Source organism: Dasypus novemcinctus, chromosome 12 (genome assembly GCF_030445035.2).
Source record: "Dasypus novemcinctus isolate mDasNov1 chromosome 12, mDasNov1.1.hap2, whole genome shotgun sequence".
In the NCBI taxonomy this organism is placed as follows: Eukaryota; Metazoa; Chordata; class Mammalia; order Cingulata; family Dasypodidae; genus Dasypus; species Dasypus novemcinctus.
In genome coordinates, this window is record NC_080684.1 from 43,366,111 (window position 1) to 43,379,858 (window position 13,748).

Here is a 13,748-nt window from a genome sequence, read left to right on the forward strand (position 1 = left end):
CAAAACAGCTCCAGAGGAAAATTCGTTCATTAACGTGGGCTCCCTCTGCTGGATCTGCCGCGGTAAAACATATAGCTATGTAAACTCAAAGGTTAGGGAATTCATTCCCCACAGAATTTCTCGTTTAAACCAAAATTTAAATTTGCTATCGAACAAAATGTAACAATTTAGAAACAGAATAGATTTAGGACTTGGGTAAATTAGCAACAATAAATCAAGACAAGTGGTTTCTAAGAAACTGCTACATAAGTCAGTATTTTTGCCCCTGCTTATTTTCATTTGTACTAGAATGGTGGAATTCAGCAGGGGATCTCAAAAATTGCAGAGATAATGACATAAAACTGTACAGAAGAAAACAATCGCAAGAACAAAGATCTGAATTATGTATGTGTTTGTCAGGAGCTATAGCAGATAAATTTGACCTAAAAGTTCTGTGCAAAAGAAATGGCAGAGCAAAATAAAAAATATTATTATTATCATTATCAAAGCTATTTCACTCTAACGTTTCTAAGTAAAGTTTCTGAAGTAAAGAAAGAAAAGAAGCTGGATGGTACTGAAAAAATACAAATCAAAGACATTCATAATATCACTGAAATATACTAGCCAACCTAAATTCTAATGAGCCTACAGGGTTAGACATGCACAAAAAAAACCACCCTAAAGTCACACAAATTGTGTTCCATATTTACTAAACATAATAGACATATAACTTTTAGATCAAAATGGAAATGAAACATATTGATTCCTGTTGAAAGGAAATCTTATTTCTCACTTAACTGATTTGGTGCTTAGTATAAAAGTAGTGAAATTGGCTTAAACCCCCCAACCAGTGAAAAAAACTGAAAAAAGGTCTAAGATTTTTAAAAATCTGGAAAATATTGTGTGTAATATAATTTTTTTCCTTAAAATAGACTAATATTCTCCCCTAAATATATCTTAATCAATCCTAGAATAATCTTGTAAAACTGCCAAATTCTCTGGGCATTTGGATATTTGATGGCCTAGAAATTCAGTACCTGAGCGTTTCTCTCCAGAGTGCAGTACGGGAACTACCAGACTTCAGGTTATTAAAGTCCTTCCTTGGTATCCCTTCTAGCACAGTCAATCCAACTCCCTCCTCTATTGTCAAATAATTAGTTGCTACAAAGGGTTAACAAAGACTGCCACCCCGGACTGGTTACAGTATTTGCAGTGCACAGTGCAAAATGTAATAAGAATTTCAAGACTGACAACAGAGAATTAATCCAAGGGCAGAGGCCTTCTAAGGGTGGGGCCCTGTGTGACAATATAGGTCATATGCCCAGGAAGCTGGCCCTGCTCTAGCCTTAGGAGACACAATTAAGGCAAGAAGAATGGGTAGGGAGAAAGAAACAAATTTAGGTTGAAAAATAAAATGTTCTATTTTGGATAAATTGAGATTGAGGTGCCAGTGAGTAACATTCTTTTCTCCTTGATCTCAGCAGTTAGTTCAGGTCAATTTTATCTCTTCTCTCTAAGACAAAAAATTAAAATTATTTAAGAGTTAAGATAAGAATTAAGCTTTGAAATAGGAACTAAAAAATGCACATGTTTAAGAATTTTCACTGTTCATTTGACCTTGATTTATTCTGAGAAATGGCCCTAGAAACCACATGCTTGTTATTGTTGCATGTAAGAAAATCAAAGTCTAGGTTTTGCCCTTTGATAATTCATTTCCTTGGAAACCCTGAGGTTGTGAAACAAATGTAAGCCTGTATTCACCCTCCCTGCCCTTTCTAAGGCTAATTAATTATTCAGCATAGTTGAGAGCTGAAAGTTTCAAGTAGAAAGGGTTAAAAACAAACGAATTCAGGTAAAGAACATGAGATCAACTGAGGTATGAGTGACAAATTCTGTTTCCTTCACCCTGTTTATTCTCTCTCACCACTTCAACCAATTCATCACTGACAAAACTCCAGCTTCCACCACCCCTATCCCACTCACCATTTTCAGTACTCCCCTCTCTTGTCTCTCTCTTTCAAGTCCTCATCTTCTCTTCCCACAGGCGCACAGGCGGGCAGGGACTATTCCTGATTTACGTTTACGTTCCTTATTTCCATACTAGCGGGGCATGTATTAGATGTGTGCTGGTTAAAAAGGAATCTTTCATTGCATAAACCCACTTATTGGTGATCTAAAGTTTTAATTATCTCAGAATGAAAGGGTGGTTTTGGGGATAAGATTAGGGTCACACAACTGGCTACATCTTTTATTTAAGTCTCTATAGTTGTAAACACCAAGCACTTTATCTGAATCTATGTGTACAGGGTTTACTACAGATATATAAAATTAATTTCAGTCTCATGCTTTAAACTTTTATTATTTTCCAAGTAATTCTGGAAAAACATCATAAAAAGTTCCATCTTATTTACTGCTCTAGCCTCAGAAAGGGAACAAGACAATCCTCAATAAACATTTAACTCACTGACTAATAAATAAACAGATTTCTTTTTCTGTCCTGAAGCAGGTATTTTTCATTTCCACTTTCTTAATCTAAATGGTAGGAAAAATTTTCGCGTTTCTCATTTTGCCCCAGTAACCCAAAAATAAAATCATAGAGTATTGTAACAAAAGCCATGCTGACACAAGTATTCTTCTAAGACCATGCCACCTATTATTTTAAAAATAGATTTAAAACTTGAACAAAGATCAAATTATATTTCCAATTCTTCTGTGGTATTTTGAAAAGTAAATAATCCTCTCTATAAGAAATAGAGTAGCAATTCTAACTCAAATAACTGTCATGACGTAAGAATTAACTGAGCCTCCTCAGTTAATGTACCACAGCATAACATGTTTGTCCATCTAGGTACCAGAAATCTTCATAAACCAATATTTCTACACTTCGTCAATAGATAATTGATGTTGATAAAGACAATGAAACACTGTAAGATGCTAAATTATCAACAAAATCACCAAAACTGCTCATCTCACCTTATAATTGAACTGAATTGTGCTGAATTCTAATTTGATTTTTAAACTGCTAACCTGCAGAGCAGGGTTTCTCAAATTCAGAACTATTGACGTTTTGGACCAGATGATTCTTTCTTGTGGGTGCTGCCCTGTGTATTACAGGAGGCTTCACAGCATCCCTGACCTCTAGTGAGGCACAGACTTACTAGGTGCTGGTAGCACTCCCCCGCCCCCACCCCACCGAGTTCTCACAATCAGAATTGTTTTCAGGCCTTGCCAGCGTCTCCTGGATGGGATGCAAATTTTGAGAACCACTGCTGAGGGGGGATAATGTGTGGCAATTCTTGAAGATCCAGGATATTATAATCTCATTTCCCAACCATTCTGGATAATATAGGAAGTTTCTATGTTATGCTTTAGTGACACTCCATTAACCAGCATAATTGATTAAACCATAAATCCCATTTCCCAGTTTTGTCCAAAAAATTCAAAGTACTATCTCTTTCCATGAACTTAACTCTTTTAAGTTTCAGCTGCTATTTTTAAAAGCTAATTGGAAGACAAGGGGGAGTTCTTCCAGTAAATTGTCACCATTGACCCAAGTGGGTGGCATGAGGGACTTTACAACCATAGTTGTAGCCTGGTATATAATCCCCCCCACTCCTTAGCTTTTTTCCTTTCCTCTCTACAAACAAGTTAATTCACATCTTTTCAAGCACTCTGGAGAAGACTTCAGAGTTTCTCTTGTTGTTACTGCAAATCACATGAAAGGGTAAATTTTGCAGAGGAGGAAAACACCTTATTTTATCTCAAAATTAAAATAATGAAAATGAAAAACACAATTCAAGGAGAAGGGGGACTAAGTGAATATATAAACTAGCATTGCAAATAAAGTGTGAGCAGTTTGTGATAATTTTACTAGCTAATTGACTCCCCAGGGTGTGTGGTGGTAGGAAAATGAATGAAAATTAGAAGTCCTTATTATTCAAACTTAGAGTTATTTGAAAGTGCTTCCCATTTTGTTTCATTTGGTATTTCTTGAGCTATGCTAGGTGTGTTCACAGAGGGTAAGAGCATTTCTGCAGGCAGATATCTTAAATGCTCTGAATGTTGTTTTTTTTAAAAAGATTTTTTTTTAAATTTCTCTCCCCTTCCCCGCCCCCCCAGTTGTTTGTTCCCTGTGTCCATTCGCTGTGTGTTCTTCTGTGGGAATCTGTGTCTCTTTTTGTTGCGTCATCTTTCTGCATCAGCTCTCCGTGTGTGCAGCGCCATTCCTGGGCAGGCTGCACTTTATCGTGCTGGGCAGCTCTCCTTATGGGGTGCACCCCTTGCACGTGGGGTTCCCCTGGACACCCCTGCGTGGCAGGGCACGCCCCGCGCGCATCAGCACTGCACGTGGGCCAGCACATCACACAGGTCAAGGAGGCCATGAGTTTGAACTTTGGTCCTCCCATGTGGTAGGCAGACACCCTATCCATTGGGCCAAATTCGCTTCCTTGAATAATGATCTTTTGAGTGCCTCGCTTGAAATCCCTGGCCCAAATTTGATTACAGTATCATGGTTTCTTTGAGAGGGACTTACCTATTTATGGAAATGGAGGGGAATGGGGAGAGAAAATACTACATTTTTTAGTTTGCCAAGGACTGCCGATGCAAAGTACCAGAAATAAGTTGGCTTTTTAAAAATATATATATATTTTAAAAGATACTTAGATTACATAAATGTTACATAAAAAATATAGGGGATTCCCATATTCCCTGCTCCCTACTCCTCCCACATTTTCCCTCATTAACAATATCCTTCATTAGTGTGGTACATTTGTTACAATTGATGAACACATTTTATACCTTGCCGTAACTTACTGAGTTGGCTCTTCTAAAGGGATTTATTTGGGATAGAAGCTTACAGTTCCAAAGTAGTGAAATGTCCAAACCAAGACACCATAAAAGATGCTTTCTCACCAAACTCAGCTATTGTTGATTCTGTTGTCCCAGCCCCTGAAAAACCAAGATGGCTGCCGGTCTCTGCCAAGGTCTCGGCCTTCCCCTCCGGGCTCACCTTCTCTTGAGCTGCTCCATCGGCCCAGTTTCTTGGGGGCTTGAGCTTATGTGATCCTCTAGCCCTCTCTCAGATGGCAGGATCAAATATGGCAGCTTCCTTTTCCTGTGTCTTTGTGTGTCTCTCTGTGTCTCTGTTTTTATCAGACCCAGCAGAAGGGCAGAGACTTGACATGATTCACGGTCCACTGACATAGTTCAATCAAAAGCCAAAAGTGATCTTATCAAGTAATCTAATCAAAGGCCCCTCAAGGGAAGCAGATATAACTCAAGTGGTTGAGCATTGGCTTCCCACTTATGAGGTTCTGGGTTCAATCCCTGCCCTATACCTCAAAAAGATTTTTTCTTTATTTTTAAAAAGGCCCCTAAAGGATATTTAAGGCAATCAAATGGTATCATACACACAGAAATAAATTCGTTTAAAAACATAAATATTTCCTTTTGGGGATTCATAAAATAATTTCAAACTGCCACAGCATGTCTGGTGGCATTTTATTAAACAGCAAAAATTTCTGAACAAGAAAGTGAAAATCATGTCAGCGGTTAGCAAATTGAAAATATGACAAGTGATAAGTAGCAACAAATTGCTTAACAAAACATTAACAACTGATTACAATGTTGATGCAAAACCAAAAAAGCCAGCTGATATAAAATAACATGTTAAAACTGAAAATTGCATTAATGAAAAGGGACAATGCTGTATAGTCTTTTGTGGAAAGAATGGTACATTAAAGCTACACAAAAACATGTACTGCTGTTCACCAGAGAAGCTGTAAATTTAGGACAAAAAACAAAATGTCAGAACTGGTTCTCTACTAAGTAAATACAAAATAAATACATTGCCTACCACCCCTTACATTATAAGGACTCTTTGGGTAGCTTGGTGGTTTGAAGCTGTATGAAACCCAGAAAAACATGTTCTTAAATCTTATACATTCCTGTAGATGTGAACCCATTGTAAGTAGGACCTATTGATGAGGTTAGTTCAGGATGGGTATTAATCCTACTACCTGAGTCCTTTATAAATGAAAGAATGCAGAGAGAGAGCGAGAAAGCCATGGAAGGAAGAAGCTAAAATCAGTGAAACCCAGAAGAGAAGGGAGAAACTGGCAGATGCTACCATGTGCTTTGCCATGTGGCAGAGGAGCCAAGCATCACAGGCTGCTGATCTTTGGGAAGCAAGCATTGCCTTAATGATGCCTTGATTTGGACATTTTTCTCAGCCTTAAAACTGTAAGCTAATACATTCCCATTGTTTAAGCCAACCCATTTCATGGTGTGTGCTTTAAGCAGCCTAGGAATCTAAAACAGGTGGCATCCACAAGCAAGGAGGAAAAAAAAAAGAGGTAACATTTGCACTTTCTCTATGCACTTAAGTATCACCTGGGCAATTTACCCAACAAGGAGTTAGCTCCTACACATTTAGATGGCGGTTACTATGTATGACAATTATTTTATGGAGACTTAGAAAGTTTTGAAAATGATGAGCTTTGGGAGTGTTACCTGAGTAGCACTCCACAAATCCCTCTGTAAAATTTAAATGATTCTAAGTTGTCCTCCTGGAGTCTCCCAGACTGTCTTCTCAAGCCATTTCCAAGACCACGTTGGGACACTGGCCACATGTACACTGCACTGGACACATCATGGCCAAAACAATAGGAACACCTTTTTTTATTCAATTCAAGGCCACCCAACAACAGGCAAGGGGTCCACTTGAGTGTGAATTTTGTAACAGTTGAAAAAAATTTATTCCCACTCTCTAAAATGGCTATTTTCAAATGGTCTTTCTTTAAGCCCTACTTTAAAATGAATCAGATATGTTCCTATAACTCCAGTCCAAGTTATTATCTCACTGTTCAGCCTATTAAATAAATCAAGCCACTGTTGTCCATTTTTATTCTTGCTGCCTTACATTCTATCCTTTCATTGTTTCTATGATGTTTTGTTAAGTAGGAATTAGTATTTCAGTCACTCCTATTCACAACGTCATGGCCAGGGTAGGTTTTCAGTTTGAAACTCCTTCTGGATACTCGAAGTGTGCATTTAGTTCACAACACTAAAATGGAAATGGCTTGTTACAGCAACGAACAAATGGGGAGTGGTCTACACAAGAGGAATTAAATAAAAAAATAGAATTTGAAATATAAATTGATATAGCCAAATTTTCAACATGAAATAAAATTTGTATCACAAATCATCTCAGATTAACTTGTTTTTTAAAGTAAATGATTTGGACTTATATTCACAAGAATACAGATTTACATTAATTCGGATTTTCCTTTAGAGTATACCGAATATTTAAAAAAATTAATTCTAACCACTTCTATACTGAGAAAGGCCCATATTCAATAAGAAAAGAGTGGCTATTGTGGACTTCTCCCCAATTTCCATTCCACCTTTCCACTAGTTTATATTAACCAGACTGTGTGGTCTATTGACCTTACCCCAAATTTAGGGGTAGACTCTTACGGCTCTATCAGACACAACAGTCCCTTTATATAATAAATATTTTGTAACATGCCTTTTCTATAATAAAATGAAATTAATAAATAGGTATAATTATCTCTATACAGTATTTCCAAAAGTCCATATAAAGATCAAAATAAAATATAAAGGAGAAAAAAATTCATCCATAAAACAAGACAATGTATCTATATATTAAGATAAATAAAAATAATTTATAAAATAAAAAACAATGTGTACTTCAATATGTAAGTCCTCAGACATGATATTGTAGAAAGATGCTTCCATCTTTACATAAAACTGTCATGAAATGCAAGCAGATAAGATTTTTATTTCGCTAGGTTGCCAAAATGCAATATTCCAGAAATGGGTTGGCTTTTACAATGGGAATTTATTAGGTTGCAATTTTACAGTTCTGAGGCTGAGACAAATGTCCAAGTCCAGGCATCGTCAGGCAATGCTTTCTCTCCAAAGACCAGCTGCTGGTGAACCTGGACACCTCTATCACATGGGAAGGCACATGGGAAGGCACATGGTGGCATCTGCTGGTCTCTCCTCTCCCAGGTTTCATTGCTTTCAGTGTCTTGGTTCCAAGGCTTTCTCTCTCAGCTTCTGTGGGTTTCTCTCTCAGCTCCTGTGGCTTTCTCTGTCTCTTTCTCCATATTCATCCCATTTTTAAAGGACTCCAGTAAGAGGATCAAGGCCCACCCTGGGTTACAACCTACTGAAGTAATCTAACCAAAAGACCCTTAACTGAAGTGACCTAATCAAAAGATCCCACCTACAACAGGTTTACACCCATAGGATGGGATTAGCTCTAAGGACATGCTTTTCTGGGGTCCATAAAAATTCCAAACTACCCACAGGTGTGTTGCACAGGAATTTCAAACACCAGAGTTTGTTTCCATCTGCGATGTGATTTTTCAAAAGGGTGAATAAATCCTGGAAAAAATATGAACAAAATAAACAATGATATCTCCTCAATACAATCCATAGTTATACTCTGGAAAATTCAGTATATATTAAAATGATGGGGGGGGGGAAATAACCAACTTTGTGCTCATATGTAAAACAGCTAAGTTTGGGACTCAGAAGATTATATAAGTTTTTAACCTATATAATATGCAGAAGCACATTCAAAAAGTATGTAGAATGCAGGACAATTCTTTGTTGCATAGGCCTCTTTTATGCTTTGCAGGGCATCTAGCATCCCTAGTGTCCACCCACCACCCCATTACTGGATCATCCCAACACTTCCCCACAAATTCCTACACACAACCCTACTTAAGTTTCCAGGCACAACACCTATCCCCAGGGGTTGGCACCACTTCCCATTGAGAATCACTGGGAATATCCTTGCCACAATGTATTTATTCAAGAATAAATACAAAAAAAATTAAAAATTAAAAAGACAGGAAAATTAAAGTATAAGTAAATTTTAAAAAGAACAAATATGGAACCCAGTCCCCTGGCCCCATCAGGGTGGGCCCAATCAGCACTTATTATAGGAACTAGGCTGGGAAACTGTGGAACACTCTCCTTTTGGACAGTGTGGTATGTGTATACGAAGTTTGGAATTGGGGACAAGTGAGACATAGAAGAGGAAATAACTAAGAGAAGAGAAAAAATTGAGATGGAGTTCTACTCAATCATCCTGGAAGCTTTATTTCAATTACATGAACAAATAATACCCTTTTTTGCCCAAGCGAGTTTGAGGTTTGTTTTTCCATGGCTTATATTGATGCTCTCTTGTCTTCCCTTTGCCTCCAAAAATACAACATGACACAGGGCAAAAAGGAGGACATAGCCGATGAAAGCAAGGACTTTAAACATCTTGTTTAATATTGTATACCTGGAGCACAGCATGGTGCCTGGTTGTCAATAAATATTAGTTAGTTGAATGAATGAAGAAATGAACAGGCTTGAACAAACAAGCATGGGACACATACAGGCTTGGACTAGCTATTCTCTCTATTACTACCTGGAGTAACTCTGGACAAATAGCCTCTCTGTTTGCTCACCTATAAAACTAAGGACATCGAGGTGGTCAGCAACATCCACAACCTCAACTCTGTCCAGTTGTTGCTGCACCAGTGACTCCACCGCTGTGTGGAGCTGGCCTGGGGCTTCTCCACTGCCTTGGAAACCTCCTCTTCCTCGCTGAAGTTTTCCTGGTCGGCTGGGTCAAGTTCGTGGCGAATGGGGCTCCCGTGGGCACAGCAGCCCCTGTGCTGCCTGCCTCCCAGGTGCCTGGGACTCTGCCACCTGTGGCCACCTCCCTGAGACCAGCTTCCAAACTCCTGCCATCCCTCTGTAGTCCCATCACAGGTCAGGCCACCTGAGACCTGCCTGCCCCGGCAAGCTTTTGGTGCTGGTGGGGCCCATGGGCCAGGCTGGCAAGCAGCCATGGCCTCCACGGCCATCATGGCACCTGTGGGGCTGGTGCTTGTGGCCTTTGCCCTGCATTTCTACCACTCCTTGGTGGCTCACAAGACAGACCGTCACAAGCAGAAGATAAGCTGAGCCGCCTGCAGGGGATGCTACAGGCCGTGTGAGGCTGGTGTCAAGCCCTGCTGCAAGAACTGCCTCCCTCATTCCCTGCCCCTGGCTGGAGCCACTTCTTGTGGCCATTCTCAGGTAGAGACCAGATTCCTGCCTTCAGCGTCCTTGGGGAAAATCCCCACATTCCTGGAGATTTACCCTATGAGTCTGTCCCATAGGTTCCGTAGGCTGTACTCGTCACCTAGGTTGGAAGGGTCACAGGAGAAAGTGGAAGGTCTCAGTCAGGCTCATGCAGTAGGTAGTGGGGAGGCAGACCCTGGTCAGACCCTTGGTGCTGACCCTAAGCTACTTGCCCCTGTACGGGGGGAGGTCAGAAGGTTACATAATCCTTGGCTATCTCAGAAGGCAGCCAACTCTTGCTTTGTTTTTGTAGAATCTACCTTATGGCTGGCATTTTGGGGGAAAATTTTCCCCACCCCCATATTTTGATGGGTTCCACACTCTTTAGTTACTGTAGAGAGGGATTTGGGAGTTTCTACTCCAGGCATAGGTCCAGCCTTTCCCAGGAGGAACCTCGCTGATTTGGAGGTCCAAGCCCACTTCCCATGCAGAAGGGTCAGGACCCACCCCACTCCCCTAGGCCTGCACTGGCAATGAACACACTTGCGCTTCTACATCTGGTTCTCACTTTCTTAAGTCAGGTCTGGGGACCTGGCCTGACTCCCTAGTGAGGAACAGGGTGAGGAAAAAGGAAGTCAGGTTTTACGGGAAAATGTTGCGTTCCTAGCCCTTGGAATGCAAAACTGTTGACACTGAATTTTTGATGCACCTTGTTTTGTATAATAAATTGTGTTTCACAGAAAAATAAATAAATAAAACTAAGGACAGAGTTCTACCTGCCCGTCTCTCCAATTTCATCTGAGGACACTCTTCTCCTTGGTTATTATGCCCAATCACACCAGCCTCCTTGCAAAACCTCAGACACCCTATTCTCTTTCTTGAGTCAGACACTTTTCAAAGACTATTCTTGGAGAGCTCTTTCTCTGCCCCTTCCTATAAGTGGCTTTTTCCGATCCTTCATGATTCAATTGACGTTCCCCATCCTTCACCAGGTCATCCCTGACAATGCTACAGCCCCACCCAATTGCTATCACAGTGCTGTTTATTTCTTCATAGCATTTATCACATTCTATACTAATTTTGGATTTTATTTGTTCTTATTTATATAGTATCTTTTTAACTAGAAAGTAAACTCCATAAGGACAGGAACCATACCTACCTAATGTATCAACAGAACCTAATACACAGGAGACAATTTATAATATTCAGCTGAATGAATGAATGGTCCCTACATCCTCTAAACTCACCTCATACTACCTGAGCGCTATACTCTAGCTTTCTAGACTTATTTAGTTCCTCAACTATGGTATTTCCTCCTGCAGAGAGTCTTCTTCTTCCATCCCAGTACTGCAACACTACCTCCCCGCTTCCAGCCCCATCTTCCTTCACCTATTAATTTCAATTCCTCTCTCAGGTATCAGCTTATAAACATTTTTTCCAGAAGGCTTTCTCTGGCTCCAAACATGATGTTAAGATCCCCTACACTCTACTACAATACTGCCATATCCAAAATACTGGTCACATGTACTACCATAATTCTTTAACTACCTATTTTCCTGGGTAAACTAGGAACTCTAAGGAAGCAAGGACTGTTGTCTTGGCACATAGTAGGTGCTCAACAAAGTCTCCCCTCTTTCTTCCAGTAAGACTGGTAACTCAATGTGGGGTTGTGAGCAAAAGCTATTGTAGAAAAAGATTATTTTTCCCCAAATGACCCTAGGAAAGCCACATTCTTAGCAAAATCTGACTCTAACTTGTATCAAACAGAATGCCAGTTCTGGAGGACTAGATAATCCAATAAATCGCTTAGCACTCCAGTGACAGGCATCACAAGATTCCCAGCAGATTTATGATTCAGAAACTCAACTGCTCAACAAAAGTAAAAAATCTCTTCATCACAAGGTTATGGAGCCAGCAGAGTGTTACTACAACAAGGTGATAAAGCTTTGGAAAATCCACTGCAGAAATAAAGCAAAGGGTTATTTGAAAATGAAAATAAATATTAGAAAGAAAAAAGACATTAAATGAAAGAGGCATTTTATAAATCCTGGTAAAATAAACCAAATTAAACAAAAAAACAAGCTTTCCTTTTAGAAAGCCAATTTAGAAATCTGATATACCACCTCTGAATTATTCCACTTATGGATATCATCAGCTCGATTAAGTTAGTAACAAAGCTTGCGTTGTGCAATAAAGTGAAAAATCATATAAAGTGGTATTAGAAAAGCTTATTTTTTGACTGGACAATAGCCAGTTAAAGAATGAGGTTTACTTATTCTGTGATGTGAACTGAAAAACAATGTAAATCTCAAAAGAAATCATATATTATAGAAGGAATGCATGGCTTCTTCACCCTGATTGACTTTCATCTGTACACCATGTATCTCGAAAGAAAAATGCTCTTTTTCATTCCAGAGGCATCATGATTAATGTTGATGAGACAATATTTGACTCATCACTGCCTAGACAGGGATTTTGCATGCAATCTTCATTCATTTGCACACCCAGTAGTACTTGGGGCGTTATTCCTAGTTAGTAAGTAGAAAGGTTTTTGTTTTTAAATTATAGAGATTTCATTAAGTGAAAAAGTATATTACTCTGTGTCAATTTAGAAGATGCAAGAGTATGAAATGTTATTTTATTTAATACAGTAATCCACAATTGTTGTGAATCATTTCGTGTAAATATATATACAGATGGTCAGGTAGATACAAATCCAGAATCATACAGGATATGGCAGTTTTTGTCTCCTTTGTGCTTCTTCTGTCAACTCTGATAATTTTCAAAGAAGATATCTGCTTTTCTGTCTATGAAAATATCTCATTCCAATATTTAACAAATACAAATAGTATAGCACAAACCTTTTCAGTATGTAATTTCCCACATGTGCAAGTTTGGGGGAAGCACTGCACAGAAAAAAATAAGCTACTTTGGTAATTCACAATGACAATAAGTGTAGGTATAAAGACATCCTAGGCTTTTTCTGTAAACAGTATATACACAGAGAAGTTTATAATTAGCAGGGGTTGCAGAATCAAAGACAGAAGATATTGACAGACCGAGCAATATAAGAAACCAGGATAACATCTCCTAACCACAAAGTGTTTTGTGGTGAAATATTTGTTAAGAGAATTAGCAAGAGTAGGCAACAATTTCTCTCACTTACAGGGTGTGGTATTTAGAGTACAGCCATTGGCTAAATAAAGCTTTATGAGAGCAGTGGTTGTTAATGTTTTGTGGATCCTGGACCACGTTAAGAATCTCATAATCTTCAATTTCTTATGCCCCCCAAAATATGCACATGCACAAATCTTTTCATCATATTTTAGAGGATTTCCTAATCCCCTTAAGACTATCTTTGGAACCCTCCCTCCCTCAACAGAAGCCTCTGCTTTGGAGAGGATCCTCACCTTAGAGACTGGAGAAACCTGAAGAAAAAAAGCATTGTGCTTATAATTTGCCTTCAGTAGAATCACAGCTATTTGGCCAGAACAGCTCCCATTCCTCACCCCTGCTTCTCCAAGGACAGAGGTTCTAGGAAATTCCCTGCACAGATAGTAGCCAAACGGTCAAGCCATAAGCTATTGAGTGTACAATATAAATTACCATATCTAAGCTAATGAGGAATTGAAGGAAACTAATATTCCTGAAGCACTTAGGTATGCTAGGCACTC

General features: G+C 39.1%; 1 protein-coding gene and 1 pseudogene across 4 annotated transcripts in view; one reads left to right on the forward strand and one right to left on the reverse strand.

The window, feature by feature from the left end:
- The window catches only part of TAFA2 (TAFA chemokine like family member 2), a 483,123-nt gene that overhangs the window by 420,834 nt on the left and 48,541 nt on the right, over nt 1-13,748 (reverse strand). The gene's annotated exons all lie outside the window — the stretch shown is intronic.
- Nucleotides 6,978-10,007, forward strand: LOC101437344 (protein orai-3-like; annotated as a pseudogene).